Here is a 15,818-nt window from a genome sequence, read left to right on the forward strand (position 1 = left end):
GTACCAGTACTCCAGTTGGATTGTTTTGGCAATTTTTGGCCTTTAAAAATTGTCGGGTACCACAATTTAACTCCCTAAAACCATTCTAAAAATAGGCCCGTGGAGTGTGATGTCAAATATCATAAAATTTTTGAGTGTGTCTTACTTATCACCAATTGGTTTTAAGGTAAAATGGCACAAATCACGGTTCAACAAATAGTATCAAAGCCAAGGTCATTAATTCAAGTCACGAGAGTGTCATTGCGAGGGAGGAATTGTTAAGGACCATAATTCGACTCTCTACAACCATTCTAAAAACAAGTATGATTTGAGTGTTAAGGGAACAGGATCCGTTCAAAATTATATTCAAATATCAATTTGTACTTTTTTTTGGGAATAAATTTGACAAATGACAATAACTCTACTATTGCCACCTTTATCTTATTGCACAATGTCTGGTACCAGTACTCCAGTTGGATTGTTTTGGCAATTTTTGGCCTTTAAAAATTGTCGGGTACCACAATTTAACTCCCTAAAACCATTCTAAAAATAGGCCCGTGGAGTGTGATGTCAAATATCATAAAGGTTTTTAGTGTGTCTTACTTATCACCAATTGGTTTTAAGGTAAAATGGCACAGCTCACTGTGCAACAAATGGTATCAAAGTCAAGGTCATTAATTCAAGTCATAAGAGTGTCATTGTGAGGGAGGAATTGTTAAGGACTAGAATTCGACTCTCTACAACCACTCTAAAAACAAGTCTGATTTGAGTGTTAAGGGAGGAATTGTTAAGAGACCAGAATTTGTGCAAAATTATATTCACAGATCAATTTGTACGTTTTTTTGGAAATAAATTTTACAAATGACAATAGCTCTACCACTGCCACCCTTCTCTTATTACACAATGTCTGATACCAGTACTCTAGGTTGGATTGTTTTGGCAATTTTTGGCCTTTAAAAATTGTCAGATACCACAATTCAACTCTCTATAACCACTCTAAAAACAGGTCCGTAAAGTGTGATGCCAAATGCCATAAAATTTGTTAGTGTGTCTTCCTCATTTGGTTTTGAGATAAAATGGTATAGCTCACGATCCGACAAATGGTATCAAAGCCAAGGTCATTGATTCAAGTCACAGGAGTGTCATTGTGAGGGAGGAATTGTTAAGGGGCCAGAATTCGACTCTCTATAACCACTCTAAAAATAAGTCTGATTTGAGTGTTAAGGGAGGAATTGTTAAGGGAACAGAATCCGTGCAAAATTATATTCACATATCAATTTGTACGTTTTTTTTGGAATAAATTTGACAAATGACAATAGCTCTACCACTGCCACCTTTCTCTTATTGCACAATGTCTAGTACCAATACTCCAATTTGGACTGTTTTGACAATTTTTGGCCTTTAAAAGTTGTCGAATATCACAATTTAACTCTCTATAACCACTCTAAAAACAGACTCGTGGAGTGTGATGTCAAATATATAAAAGTTTTTAGTGTGTCTTACTCATCACCAATTAGTTTTAAGGTAAAATGACACAGCTCACGGTCTGACAAATGGTATCAAAGTCAATGTCATTGATTCAAGTCATGGGAGTGTCATTGTAAAGTAGGAATTGTTAAGGGTCTAAAATTCAACTCTCTACAACCACTCTAAAAACAAGCCTGATTTGAGTGTGCATTTCTCATCACAAATTGGTCTTGAGGTAGAATGACATAACTCATGGTTTGACAAAAATAAATAAATAAAAAGTACTAATTTTCAAACAAAAAACATTATTATTTTTTTATATTTTTATTTGATATAAGTTTAAAAATTTAACTGCTGAATTGTATAATTTTATTATATTCTCTATTTTAACAAAATAAAAAAAAAAATCAAAAGTTAATAAATATGTCATTAATCATTTTTTGTAATCTAAAATTATATATATAAAAATAAGATCAGTAATTGAATAGTAAATAATATTCAATTTAAATAAAATTTGATAGGTATATTAATAACATACAAAATTTAACATTAAATTTTCAAATTTCACAATAAAAAGATATAAAAGAATTTTTTTTGAAAATTATTTTAGAGAGAATTTGGAGAGAAAGCAGAAGCAGAAGAATGAGAATCGAGAAGCAAAGAGAGATGGAGTGGTTGTAAAGTAACGTAAGGAGCATTTAATGAAAGAGTTTTTATATTATATATAAGATTAGAAAAAAGAGAGAAGAGGGGACAGAGGAAAACAGGGGGAAGAATTGTGATTGGGGGACAAGAAAGCGGCACATTAAGTCGGTTTGCCGGGTGGTGACTGGGACATCTAACCTCCTCACTCTCTCTCTTCTCACTTTTTTCCCTTTTCCATCATTACCCCTTCTCTCTCTCTCTCTCTCTTTCTTTAATTCGATTTTTCAAAGTCAAAAATATATATTTTTTGGTATAACTTTGGTCTCTCCTTCGCATCATTAAACTGTCACTAGTCTTGCACGCTTGGTTACAATGTCTCTTCTCTTCATCTTACATTACATGCATGCCACTGCTGCCCACATGTCCATCCCATCATTCATGACTCTCGCTCGCATCACCCCACGTCACTTTGTAACCTAGAACATTAGAACAGAAATACGACTTTCAACTTTAGGACTTCACGAGATTCTCTCTAAAAAAAATAATGGACTGTTAACTCGTACATGTATGTAATAAATTCTCTGATTCAAATTATGTTAAAATGTAAGTATTTATTTCTCTTCTCCTTTGACTAAACCTTTATAAGGGATAGCTTCTAGAATTTCAAAGAAAAATTCAACAAGTGACCTTCTTAATTAAAACTTGACATTAAAGTTATGAATTCCTATTAACATAACTGCTAGAATACTCCCTCCGTCCCACTTTGTTTGTCCTTTATTCCATTTTGGAATGTCCCAAAATATTTTCCTGTTTCTAAAAATAAAAGTCATTAATTTACTAATGTTCCTATTATACCCATATTTTATTAATAATTTAATTTTTTGATAAATTTATTTAAGGGTAGTTTTGGAAACTTATACATTTTTAAAAGGTAGACAAGACAATAAATGATGTTCCCTTAAAAAGTTTGACTTTTCAAACAGGACAAACAAAATGGGACGGAGGGAGTATTTTATAGTTGAATAATTAATATAAATCAAATCACATATGTTATAATTTTTTTGTTTTTTGTTTTTTTTGTTTAATAAGGAATATAGAACAAATCACGTATATTAATGTATTTCTCTCCTTAATTATTTGACTAACCTAAACCCCTCCCCCAATAAATACTAAACCTTATGGGGAATACGTTCTAAAATTTCAAAAAAAAATTCAATAAATGACCTTCATATCAAAAATTGATATTGAAGTTGTGACTTGTGAGTTCTTATTAACACAACTACTAGAATCCTTTATTGTTGAAAGAGGACATAGATCAAATCACATATGTTATAAGTTCATATTTTATCATATTTATTAAAAAAAAGAGTAATGTTAGTATTTTGTTATATACAAATAAGATATTGAGGAATTGCTTATTAGTAAAATCATAATTATTGACGTTGGTATTTTCCCCATAAAATGATATTTTGCTACGATAAAAAAAGAAGTAATGTTGATTATTCAAGAATCAAAGTCAATTTACTTTAGAAAAAAAGAATATTTCAATGAACTTCTATTTTAATTTACTATTATAATATGCATCTATATCTGATCATTAGGGTTATATTAGCAACCAAAAAATAAATAAAAAATGGTAGTGTTTTATTTTATTTTTCTATTTTAAATAGTGACTCTCCATGTATGCTATATCAAATTCAAATAGAGAAAAAAATAATTCCATTCAATAAATAGAAAGAATTCCCCTCTGGGTAAAATCCTACTTACTAAACCAACCTTTTTTTTAATTCTTTTAATTATTCTTCTTGCATTGTATAATGCAAACTGCAACAAAAATTGTGATTTTAGTAGTAGACAACACCTCTTTTAGTTTTGAGTAGGTGGAATCATTTTATGCACATTCTTATAGAGTTGTTCAAAAATTTGCCTATGATTTTTTTCAATTGATACTTCAATATAGAAAGGTCTTATCTATCCGCCATACATTTAGTTTAGATGCAATTTGAATGCCTTTATATAGGTTGTGTTAATTATACTTTTCTTACATAAAACAAACTCTTTTTCCTTGATAATATAGTTGGCAAGGTTTCTATTAAGAACAAGAGCTAATGTTTGTTGCCATCATTGTACATGTAACGATACTCATATGAAAGTATATAAAATCATTTTTCTAAGACAACTATCCTTTGTCAATTCCTTTCTCACGTTATTGACAAAGTCCTAACAAAGGATAATAACATTCAATTTCATCATTCAACTTGACGTTTCTCATGGTTGAGAAATTAGATAAACCATTGAATGTTAATGAAGACAATCGAACTTAGAGAATTCATGGTAAGAATCTTGCCTTCAAATTTGGACGAACCCATTGGGTTCTTCCTAAAGTACTTTTAATTGAATTAACTTTAATTTTGAATGAGTTTATTTTATTTTAAATATCCCTTACCCTACAAAAAGACAATGTGTTTTAGTACTATATTCGGATTTGGTAAAGTCTAAGGATAAAATTCAGTCTATAATGTTATACTTTTTTTTTTTTGGATGAATATTTTAAAATGTTATACATGTCTATGGATGATAATGGTATGTATGGTATAATGTAGGATGAAAGTGACGGTGGCCAAAAGAATAGTATTAAAAAAATGAAAACTGTGGGGAACTTTGCTTTAGAGCCACAGACAATGCGGTGTTGTGCCACGACAATGGGACCCATCTCAATGCCGGGAGGCCTCCGCTTTTGCCGGTTAACTTTGATTTAATTAAACCCAAGTTTACTTAACTTAACAAGGGTCACAATTAATTAACCACAGTTTAGGAACTATTAGTCAGCCAATTGATCAAATAATGTGATGGTTCCCAAAGCAGAGCCGTCGGATTAGAGTCCGAGTCAGACACCTTTCTTAGTCTGTTTAAACCAATGAAAAGTCGACACGTCTCTATTTTTTGTCTGGAAAACTTTGACAGTGATAATGGCACGTGGACGCAGATTGATAGTGAAAGGGCCTTGGGCCTTGAAGGTCAATAAGCCTTACAAAGTAGGGGCCCACTCTATCAGGCTCTCGTGTCTCGTCTAATACTTACTCACGTGTGAAAGATATGTATTTGTATATTTGTATGTTAATTGTTATTATTATGTGCCATTGTCTTCTACCATTTTTTTTTTTTTTTTTGAGAAAAATGTCTTCTACCACTTGACTTTACGATTCGGGGAAATTAGAATATACTTGAGCACTATATAATAATCTATTTTTGTTTTCACAAAAACAGAAAAAAGGAAAACGAATAAAAATCTCTTTTTACATTGATCGGCATCTACCTCTACTAACAGGAATTCACGTTAGAAATTCGTATATTCTACCCATAGTTTTCACTTTTCAAGAAAAGTACTTTCTGTTTTTCTTTTCTTTTTTGCAAAAAGTTATATATATAAATAAAAAGAACTTGTAAGTGTAACTAAAGTCTAATTACCATAATTTGGATGATACATTTGCCTAAAGAAGTTTGTGATGATTTAAGAACATTGAAAAGGAAATTTCATCTTAGCAAAACGAATTTGACTTTATGTTTATAAAATCTATAGTATAATATTGAAAAAAAACCAAACCACACACTAGTTAGCTAGCTAGGCTCTAAAACCAAGAACTTTAACAGCATCAGGAAACTCAATCGGCAATAGAACCCCATTAAAGTTACATTTAAGTCTTTACTGTTACATTTAGACAATTTGGGGGATGTATTAAAGTTACATTTAAGGGTTCATTTAACTGCTTAGCAAAAAAACAGGGGGTTCATTTAATCAAGCGTCAACAATTAAATTATGATACCTACAAATCCAACACAAAAACAAAGTTAGAGACATTGCGGGCAGAATTTGACAAATTCAAAACTATTATTTACTTTCTTTGTATTTCATAACACCGACAACAACAGTGACCTATACTAAACCTTGTTGCCTTTTAATATCTATACTACTATTTAAGGGACTTCCTCAGTTTGGATTCTTCATTTTTTTTGTTCAAAAATAACCCTACACTTCTATGTTTAAGTAGAGATAAAACTAAAGGACAATTTGGTAAAAGTACAACTTTAACTTCCACTAAAACGTTGCCTAAAAAATATGATCACTCTCCTGTTGATTTTTAAATTGCCTTATCCACTTATCAATTAGATTAAAAAGGAAAAAAAAAAAAAAAAAACATAGAGCCTTTTCTTCAGAGAGAAACCCATCACTACATTTCTTTTCTGTTTTCATTTTGTAGTTTGAAGATTGAAAATGGGTTTTACTGTTTGAGTGTCGTTGCTTAAAGGATGAAAATTTTTCAAGAACCTAGAAGAGATCCCAAGGGTTAGGCTGGAACCGACTTTGTGGTTGAGTCCACTACTGTTTTTAGCAAAAGGAAAAGGTTGCTGCCCATTTGAAGGTTTGCCTTTTCTTTTTTATTCAGTTGTAGGAAACTGTGTGTTATGCATCAAAAAATGTGTTTGTGTTTTAATATCATATGGGGTTGTAAAATTTGGGCTTTTTTTAGTTTTCTAATAAAATTCAATTGGGTTTGTTTTTGAAATTCTTTTTGTAATTTTGTGATATTAATTGACAGTACAAGAACAATAATACACCTTCCTTTTTCTATGTCTTCTCTTTTCCTTAAAAATTGAATTCTTCATAGTCATCCTTAGTCTCCAACAATGGAGATTCTGTTTTGAGGCACCGAGTCACCATCAGTGGAGATTAAGAAAGTGGTTTGCAATAAGTGTATCTCTCTCACTCTGAGTATGATATTTTTTTTTTTTTTAGTTATAGTAATGGGTTTTCATAGGTGCATTTTGTGAACAGATATGTACCTTTCTTATTTGTTTTTAATTTTATGTTATTATTGGCTCCTTGGATTACTACTTGCTATTTGTAATTGAAAGCTCGGATACATTATATCTCTTGGGTTCTCCTCTATGATTCACTTGGGTATGTATACTTTTTTTCCCTTTGGAGACATGGCTATTGTATGTCCACAGCGTTACAACTCGAGTTTTGCTCCACATCAAACAACTCATCACATGGGTATTATGTATTCATCTTCCAAGCTAGATTAGAAATTGTTTTTTACATTTACAATGGGGCTACCCATCATATGATGAGCAATCTGGCTGCATTTGTCTCATCCTCTCTGTACCAAGGCAAAAGTGTTGTCTTCACCGATGACCACACCTCACTCTCTATTTCAAACATTTGTACGATCTCTTTATCATCTCGTTCTGGCAATATTCCTCATCTCAATGATGCTATGTTGCTTCCTAAAGTCAGTCTCTCAAAAGATTTGATTAGTTGGACAACTTTTTGATGATCACCAAAGCTATGCCATCTTTACTTCGACTTCCTCTATGTTGTCAAGGATCTAAAATGAAAGTTATTCCACACAATATCCCATTGGATGAGTACCTTTTTCCCCTTAATATTTTGTTTAGATTTTTATATCCATTATATTCATTGGATTTGGTATTTTACATTTTTTGTTTGAATGGGTGGGAATTTGTGGAACAAACTGTTTCGTCAACATGGTTTTTAGTAGGGTGTTTTTTTTTTTTTTTTTGCTAGCACTAATTGAAGACATATTGTAGTTTGGTTAATATTTTGTTATTCATTTTCATTATTCCTATTTTTTTCATGACTTTTGTTTACTCTAACTATAATCTATCTAATAATAGATTTGGGTTTAAACATTTGGAAGTTTTGTTGCAAGTGAAATAATTTTTTGGTATAAATATTATCACACCCCCTTGATATTTTATGATTTGAAAATTTCTTCGAATTATGATGAATGAACACTATTAATCTTTATACAAAAAATAGAAGAGTCTCTGAGCATGCGCGTGAGTGCGTGCTCAGAGGTTAGTTAACTACTAAGATTTTTATTCATACGTGTGCTCAGAGGCTAGTTAACTACTAAGGTTTTTATTCTTTATGAGCCATTAAGTAATTTGTGCCTTGAGCATGCATGCTAAAGTGTGGTGTCCAGTCCTGTAATAACTCACTAACTTGCATATTTCTCTTGTAATCAATATATAAATTAGAAATCACCAACTTCGCTCCAAAAAAAAAAAAAAAGGCCCATATAAATTACCACCTTGGTTGCAGTTTGGAGGTCCATGCAAGATAAGTCCAATTTGGCAGAACTTGTCCAGCATTTTGCTTTTTGCAGATGTTAGAACTTGTATTGTGCCCGTGACTCAAGCCCAATTTCACATCCAGAGAACCAAACAATCGGGCTTTATCAACTTCCCGTGGGCTTTATCATCATAAACTACATTTATTTTATTTATAAAGTAAGGTCTTCAAAATCAAGTGGTTACATTCTCTCTTTGTGTCAACTGTCAATTTTTTTTTTTTTTTTTTTTTTTTTTTGAGAAAGAAAACTAGAAACTTTATCCAGAAATAGGCAAATCCCAAAATTATGTAACTTTATATAGTATGGAGTGGTTTTAGATAAAACCCAAAATATTTAATTAAAATTATGAAAACTTTAAATTGTTCCAATTCACATTTTCAAAGAGTCACTATAAAGTATAAACTACTGGATATACAGTGGCGGAGCCATGAATTATTTTCAGAGGGGGCCAAGCCTCAAGCTAAAATATAATCTCAAGTTTCAAACTCTCTCTGGTTCAAACCTCCCTTCTTTCACATCTATTAACAAAAAAATTTATATTTAACAATAAATTAATATAAATACTCAAACCCTTATTATAATATATAAATATCAAATAAACAATACATATTATAAAATAAAACCCTTGTGATGAAGATTCAAAACTAAATATAAAAGAAAAGTGCAAGCTCTAAAAACAAAAACAAAAAAACACATACCCAATTACAAAACATATACACGACTCCAGTCTAGAAAATAGATAGCACTGTTTAATGTTTATTTAATTAATTTTTCTGAATCAAAACAGTAGCACTAATATTTTTTTTTTTGGTGTACAGGAAGATAAAGTTAAACTAGGCAGCCAGAGAGGCTAAGTTAGCAGCAACTTGTCTACAAAATCTTTCCTCAATCTCATCCGCATATACTTTATCAGAAACATCAACAGATGGGGGACTATCAAAAATAACAAATTCCTCGTGAGCATGACATCCATTCTTAGCTATAGCATCTGCACATTTATTTGCTTCTCGAAACACATGCTTCATCTTGGTATGAGGAATCAATTCCAGTACAGTAGCACTAATATCGAAACTAGAAACAAAATAATGTAATATAATATTAGCAATGCAAGCTAGAAAAAACTAATTTTATGCAGTTTAGATAAACACGTTATCTCAAGGGAGTAGCCAACATCAGTCGTCTAGTGGAGGCTGGAAGCACAAGGGATTTTTTTATTTATTAATGGTTTTCTTTTTTAGTTGATAATGTTGTTGATATCGGATTTGTTAAAGTTGTTTATCTCTATTTGAAGGGGTTATTGGCTATGAATGGGCTATTTTCTTGAGTTATTTGTTTCATTTTTTAAAAAAGTATCTCTAATATTTGAGGAAGCTGGAGGCCCAAATGAATTTTAAGAGAAGAGTTATTAGACCAGGGGGGCCAAGAAGTGTATTTACAGGTAATTCATGATAATATTTAGTTTTAGTAGTACTATTAGATGGAATTTTGAAAAGCCAAGGGGGGCCATGGCCCCCCTACTCCCCCCCCCCCCTAGCTCTGCTCCTATATAAACATAAATTTACATAAATTGTACCGAAACCCATCTAAAAAAAAAAAATTGCTTGTAAAATTATAAAGCCTTTAGTTCGAGTTGTGAAATTATATAATCATGTCATTATTGTCAGTTAAATATTCACAATAAAATTACATATTATATAAATTCATATCCAAATTATATAAGTTATTATATAATAAAAGTTGTGTCTTACCACATGCTGAGGTTGTGCTAAATGCTAACTGGATACTCTCTCTCTCTCTCTCTCTCATATTTTCTCCTTATGTTATGTTATGAACCATAAGTACATTAAAAAAAATTAACATAGTTGCTATAAATGAAACTCTATTACCAAAGTTTTAAAAAGTGTAAAAATTACAACCCTGATTAAAATTATAGCACTAATAATTTCAAGAAATTTTATTATTTAATTTGTATGTCTGGATAATATACTATAAGATTGATTTAGTAATAAAATTTTGGTTTACATGCCTGCACTATGTATATAAGAGAATTCACATTAGCTCGTGCAAAAAGTATTATCTATTTTAGCATGAATTTATTTTTTCTATTTTACACACTTATTTTTCAAAATACCTTACATCAGATTATTTACTTTACACTACATTTGATTAAATTATCAATTTTTCTTATTTTTTAATTGTTTATTTTTCTTCACACATGACAATCACCATCCACCATCTTCTTTCATCGTTGGGATATATGAAAAAAAAGGAATAAAAAACTAAATACAAAATAAATTGTGTCAGTGTAAATTTACACAATTATTATGACAAATTTTTAAATTTACATAATTATGAATTTACCAATGTGGGTCATTTTTAGACAAAAATATGTAAATTTTATGCATTTTCTATTATATATCCATTGATGTGAGTGCTCTAACTAAATGCAAGTATAATAAGTTGTGCCACATAATTTTTCCACGTGACTCATTAGAACCACATTAACATAATTCACTTTAAATAAAGCTAATATTACCTAAGCTTTAAAAATTTTAAATATGATTAAAATTTAATTATTAAAAGCTTCAAGAAACTTATAAAGAGTTTTTTTTTTTTTTTATTATTCTATTTATTTTATAATCTATTATAATATTTGGTTTTAAATAAATACTTGGTCTTACACGATTTGCATTTGTTAGATAACTGTTCAAAGGATTTTTTTTCCCCTTTCTACACTTGTCACATGGCCCAATCTTGGGTAAAAATGACTAAATAGAAAATGAGCTAAACAAAATTATTCCACTCCACGGGTTGAGAACATTCTCTTCACTCCATTTAAAGATTTTTGGGCCTACATCTATCACACAAAAAAGGGCTAATAAACCCACCGATGTTACACTAGACCAAAAGACCCCAAAATCCCATAGCCTAGTCAGCCAGGCCCACAAGCCCATTATTTTCCTTACATGGGGTAGGTTATCCAACGCTGGCCCAAGCCCCAAAGCTACTTCAGCGGGGTAAAACTTGTCTCATTTGTGGCGGGTCAGGTAGGTTAACCCAGTCTCTGCCCCATTTATTAAGTTGTTATGTAAGTAAAACTTGTCTGATTTGTGGTGGGTCGGGTTTAAATTGCCATCTTACAATAATAAAAAACTATTTATTTGTTAGTTAAAATTAAGTGTTTATCTAAAAATGAAAAAAGGGCGCGGCGCGGAGGGGTCTGGTGGGGGACAATGGCAATTACCAAATAGGAGCATATGCTGATATGCATTGCACTAAAGTCTTATCAGGTAGGCAAAAAGTACAAGAGGTTGGATTTTCCAATCTTATAAACCAAATCAAATCCATGGGCTGGAAAGGTTCCGTTACCAAAGGCATCTAGATTTTACTTTTATCTAAAAATGAACAAAAAGAACCATAAGAATCATATGCAGAAATGCCTTGGCCAATTAAAAATTCTTTCACATCTATTTTGTGTTACGAACCCCTAAGATTGAAACCGTTAGGAATATAAAATATTTTGCTTCCAAGCTTACTCATCATCTTTTTTTTCAAATTAAACTGGTATACACTATACATAGTTACTTGTGAGTTCTAGAATTAGTGAGTGAGGGTGACTACATTTTGGACATACACAGTGTATATCACGAAAGTGTTGTAAGAAAAAAAAAAAAAAGAGTACAGTAACCATTTTTGCTTGTTTCTTTTTTAAAATGGAGGGTATATATTCTTCTTTTTTTGCTTTTGATATGTTAAAGAGGATAAGAACAATAGGAAGCTACGATGAAGTTGCACATGAGAGGTGGGGTATAATCAGCATTTAGAGCATAAGGAAGCACTATAAGTGCCCTTCTTGGGCAGCAAGCCAATCTCAGTGGGGCTGGTTGGTTGGTTGGACGACTAAGACATAAGAAGGTGCCCAAGGTTTTGAAAATGACGTGCATTTCGTTTCATGCCTGTTTTTTTCTACAGCTAGAAGAAAATGTTAATTAAGTAATGAGCTTAATCATGGTTTTCCAAATTTTCTTTTGTTGATCTAATTAGGTCAAAATATTCCTTTTGAGCCGAGTTTTTGCGTACAATTCACTAGTAGTAGCATACTATCTTCATCAAATCCTCTCTCAATTTTTTTTGGAAATAAAAATAATTAAAGACTGTAACTTATCCAGTTACCTTTCAATTATTATTTGTCAATAAAGTTGATCGTAACCTTTTAATTGTTTTTTTTTTTTTTTTTTTTATCAACTAAAATTTCTTCCATTGTTTTTCAGTATTTTACCACGAGAAGTGTAAGGTGCAATCAAATTCTTGATTGGCCATTACATAAAGATGCAATGCAAGTGGCTAAATTAAAAGGCCACCTATATTATTAAAGTTAGCTTAAGAAAAAGTATTAGTTAATTCGCATGGCTAATCATAAAAATGGGGCTCCACATCGCAAAGAAATATCGACAAAAATAAATTTGTATGATTTGATTCAAGAGGGGTGTTTATGTTAAAATACAGGAGAGCATTTCGATTTTCAAACTTTGAAATCCCCACGGCATATATTCTTGGTTAGCAAGCCTTTATGTTGCTATCAGTCACAATTGAGACTGGACCTACGTGAATTTCAAGTTTTTTTAGACATTTGCATGCCAAAATGGGGATATATTCCTTTCGCTTAAACTTTTTAACAAAATGTCTCATGTCAGAAACTATTTAGAGATATGCCCCTATTTTAAACTCGATTTTCTAAAAATCGAGTTTCAATGAAAAATTCGATTTGGCAAAAATTGAGTTATAGGCAATCAAACTTATAAAAAATAAAAATAATAAAAATCCTGCATGGAACTCGAGTTTTATGCAAGATTTTTCAAACCACTCGATTTTCGGCAAATCGAGTTTTTCATTGAAACTCGAGTTTTAGAAAATTGAGTTTCAAAACAGGATCATATTTTTAAATAATTTTAGACAAGAAGCATTTTATTGGAAAGTTTCGAGGAAGGGAATATTTTGTCATTTTGGCCGACATTTGCACATTTTTACACTAGCGAAGTGAAGTAGTAGAAATAGCACATTAGCTGTACTCCAGGTCAAGGCGTGTGTACTTTGCTTGGAGGATAAAGGTAAATCTAAAGTATCTTCTTCTTTTAGTCGGTTGCAATGTATAGTGAGAGTCCCTCTCTACAAGGGCTTTTCCACAACTAACTCCCTGTTCCCAATTGACCAATTTCTGTTCTTATCAGAGATTTTAATTTGTACGACATTTCCTCTCCTTCACATGGCTATTGAGTGCCATGTAACGTACAAGCATTTAATTCTCTACTTGGGCCGCCGAATGCGGCTTCATGTTGTCACTTCCACGTTCAAATGCCGACTTTTAAAATTGGAGGTTAAATTTGGTCTAGTACTTCACACATGTTAACCTCTCAAGGCGGTTTGGAAGGTTGGACTTCAAAATAGTTTGGAACTAAATTTTGTCTAAAATATAAAATTTTGTGTTTTTTTAAAAATTGGTGCATTATTATTATTGTTATTATTGTTGAAGTGAAATTCGGCCAATTAATTTATTTGAGAAGAGACATCAAAATTTTACTTGGTACATCTTCCTAAATTGTGTAAGGTTATGTTCTTGGTTGGTCTACCCCTTTCATAACTTTTATTTTTTTATTTTTTTGAGAAGAAAACCTATGGGGGGGGGGATGAGGACCCAAGTGGCTAATAGAGTTCATATAGTGGTGGCCTCCAGGAGCATAGGCAAATTGTCCTCGGAGGGTATGCACGTAACTCCTCCCTGGACTGCCCCAACAATAATTGATGAGGATGCCGAGGACATCTGCTTAACCTCGGATGGTCGAGGGGCAAAGTCAGAGGGTGCGTGGGGCTACCTGAGAGGGAACAAGGGTAACTTGGTATTGAATAAGGAAGAGAAGAAAGAGGAAGTACAAGATGGTCGTCCCCTCTGCATTAGATGCACTGTAACCACTTAGCTGGCCACATTAATGGGGAAATGACCTTGAATAGTGTTACCACAGCTGACACTCAAGTGTAAAAACCTTTTAGTAAGGTCTTGATGGGACGAGTATCAAGATAGTTTGATCATGGCCTTCCAAATGTAAGATTCGGATGCATCTTTGCTAAGATATATAAAGCCAAGAAGCACTAGGATCAAGGGGGAGAAAAAATAGGAAAAATATCATAAACAAGGAGAGGAGTGATAAATCATTTGTAACACCATGCTCGGACTAAACCCGAGAACCAACACTTAGTCCTTTTTCATCGATTTCCTACTTGAATGTTAATCACTACGATAGTAGGGTTTTTATTTTATTTTATTTATACTAGATTTACATTTTTATTGCATTATGACGGGTACTAAAGGGTTGATCTCGCATCCCATTTCTAAAAATTGAATTGTGTGAGCAAATAATAACTGAAGCCAGAATCGAATCAAATTCGCGCTAATCTCTTTTTGCCTTGCACAAAACATATGAACTTTATTGCACAAAAATTAGCCGTAATTAGCTGAAAAAATAGAATGTAGGTGTAGAGGAACATCCTCCAGCCACATCTATAAACCTTTAATATTTTTAATATATTTAATTAAGTTGTGAGTTACAGAATTACCTCATTTTTGGTTGAAGAGAGAGAAATGCTATTAAAACGTCACTTTTCCGACCGCTAAATTAAGAAGACTAAAAGAAGTCCAAGTCATAAAGGTAGAGATAAAAACATGAGGCCCGTGTCTCACGGCAGGAGAGGGTTAAATCAGAAGACAAGTTTAATCTTTTCAGAATTTTAATTCCACACGGCACATTTTCTAGGCTATCATCTATTTATATTTCAACGGCCCACCAACACCTCCGTTTTACACACGGCTAGATTGCTGCCTCTTAACCTCTTCACACCCTATTATTGCATTAACTAAACCATTTCCTTCATTTATTCTCATGTTGTTGAAATAGCACTGTTACGAGATTGCTTTTGTGAAAATTCAAACTTGATAAACTGCTTAATGATTACTCTTCTATGTATACAATTTAGGAACGCCAATCTTACATACATAATCACAAATAGGTTATTTTAGAAAGAAGCAAAGCCCTCAAACTCTTATTACTTGGAGATCTAATATATGCACCAAATATGCAAATACTTCTGTGGAGCTCTTTTAGTCACCACATCGTGATAAGCATGCGTTACGGTGTAGCAAACCAAATCCAACTGACCCAAAAAAGAAGAAGAAAAAGCAGCCATTTTAATTAGTAACTTGCCAGCTAATGGGGCATTTTTTCAAAATCCATATCATGCATTCACATATGGACTACAGGCTACAGCCACTGTTTTTTCCTGCATTTTGTTCCCATAATATTTCCATTATTCCATCTCTCCTTTCTGCTTCTCTGCATATTCTAATCAAATCTGTCTACGAACATACCCAAATTCACATCTAATCTCACAACATTCTTGCAATTAGATTCATTGCTTACATATGTTTTAGAATTATTATATTCTAATTCATTTCTTTCATTATTCCCCGCAAAGAAAACAGCAGCAAAAAAAAGCAAAGTTGAAAAAGCAGAACTT

The sequence above is a fragment of the Quercus robur genome, chromosome 6, assembly GCF_932294415.1.
Source record: "Quercus robur chromosome 6, dhQueRobu3.1, whole genome shotgun sequence".
Lineage (NCBI taxonomy): Eukaryota > Viridiplantae > Streptophyta > Magnoliopsida > Fagales > Fagaceae > Quercus > Quercus robur.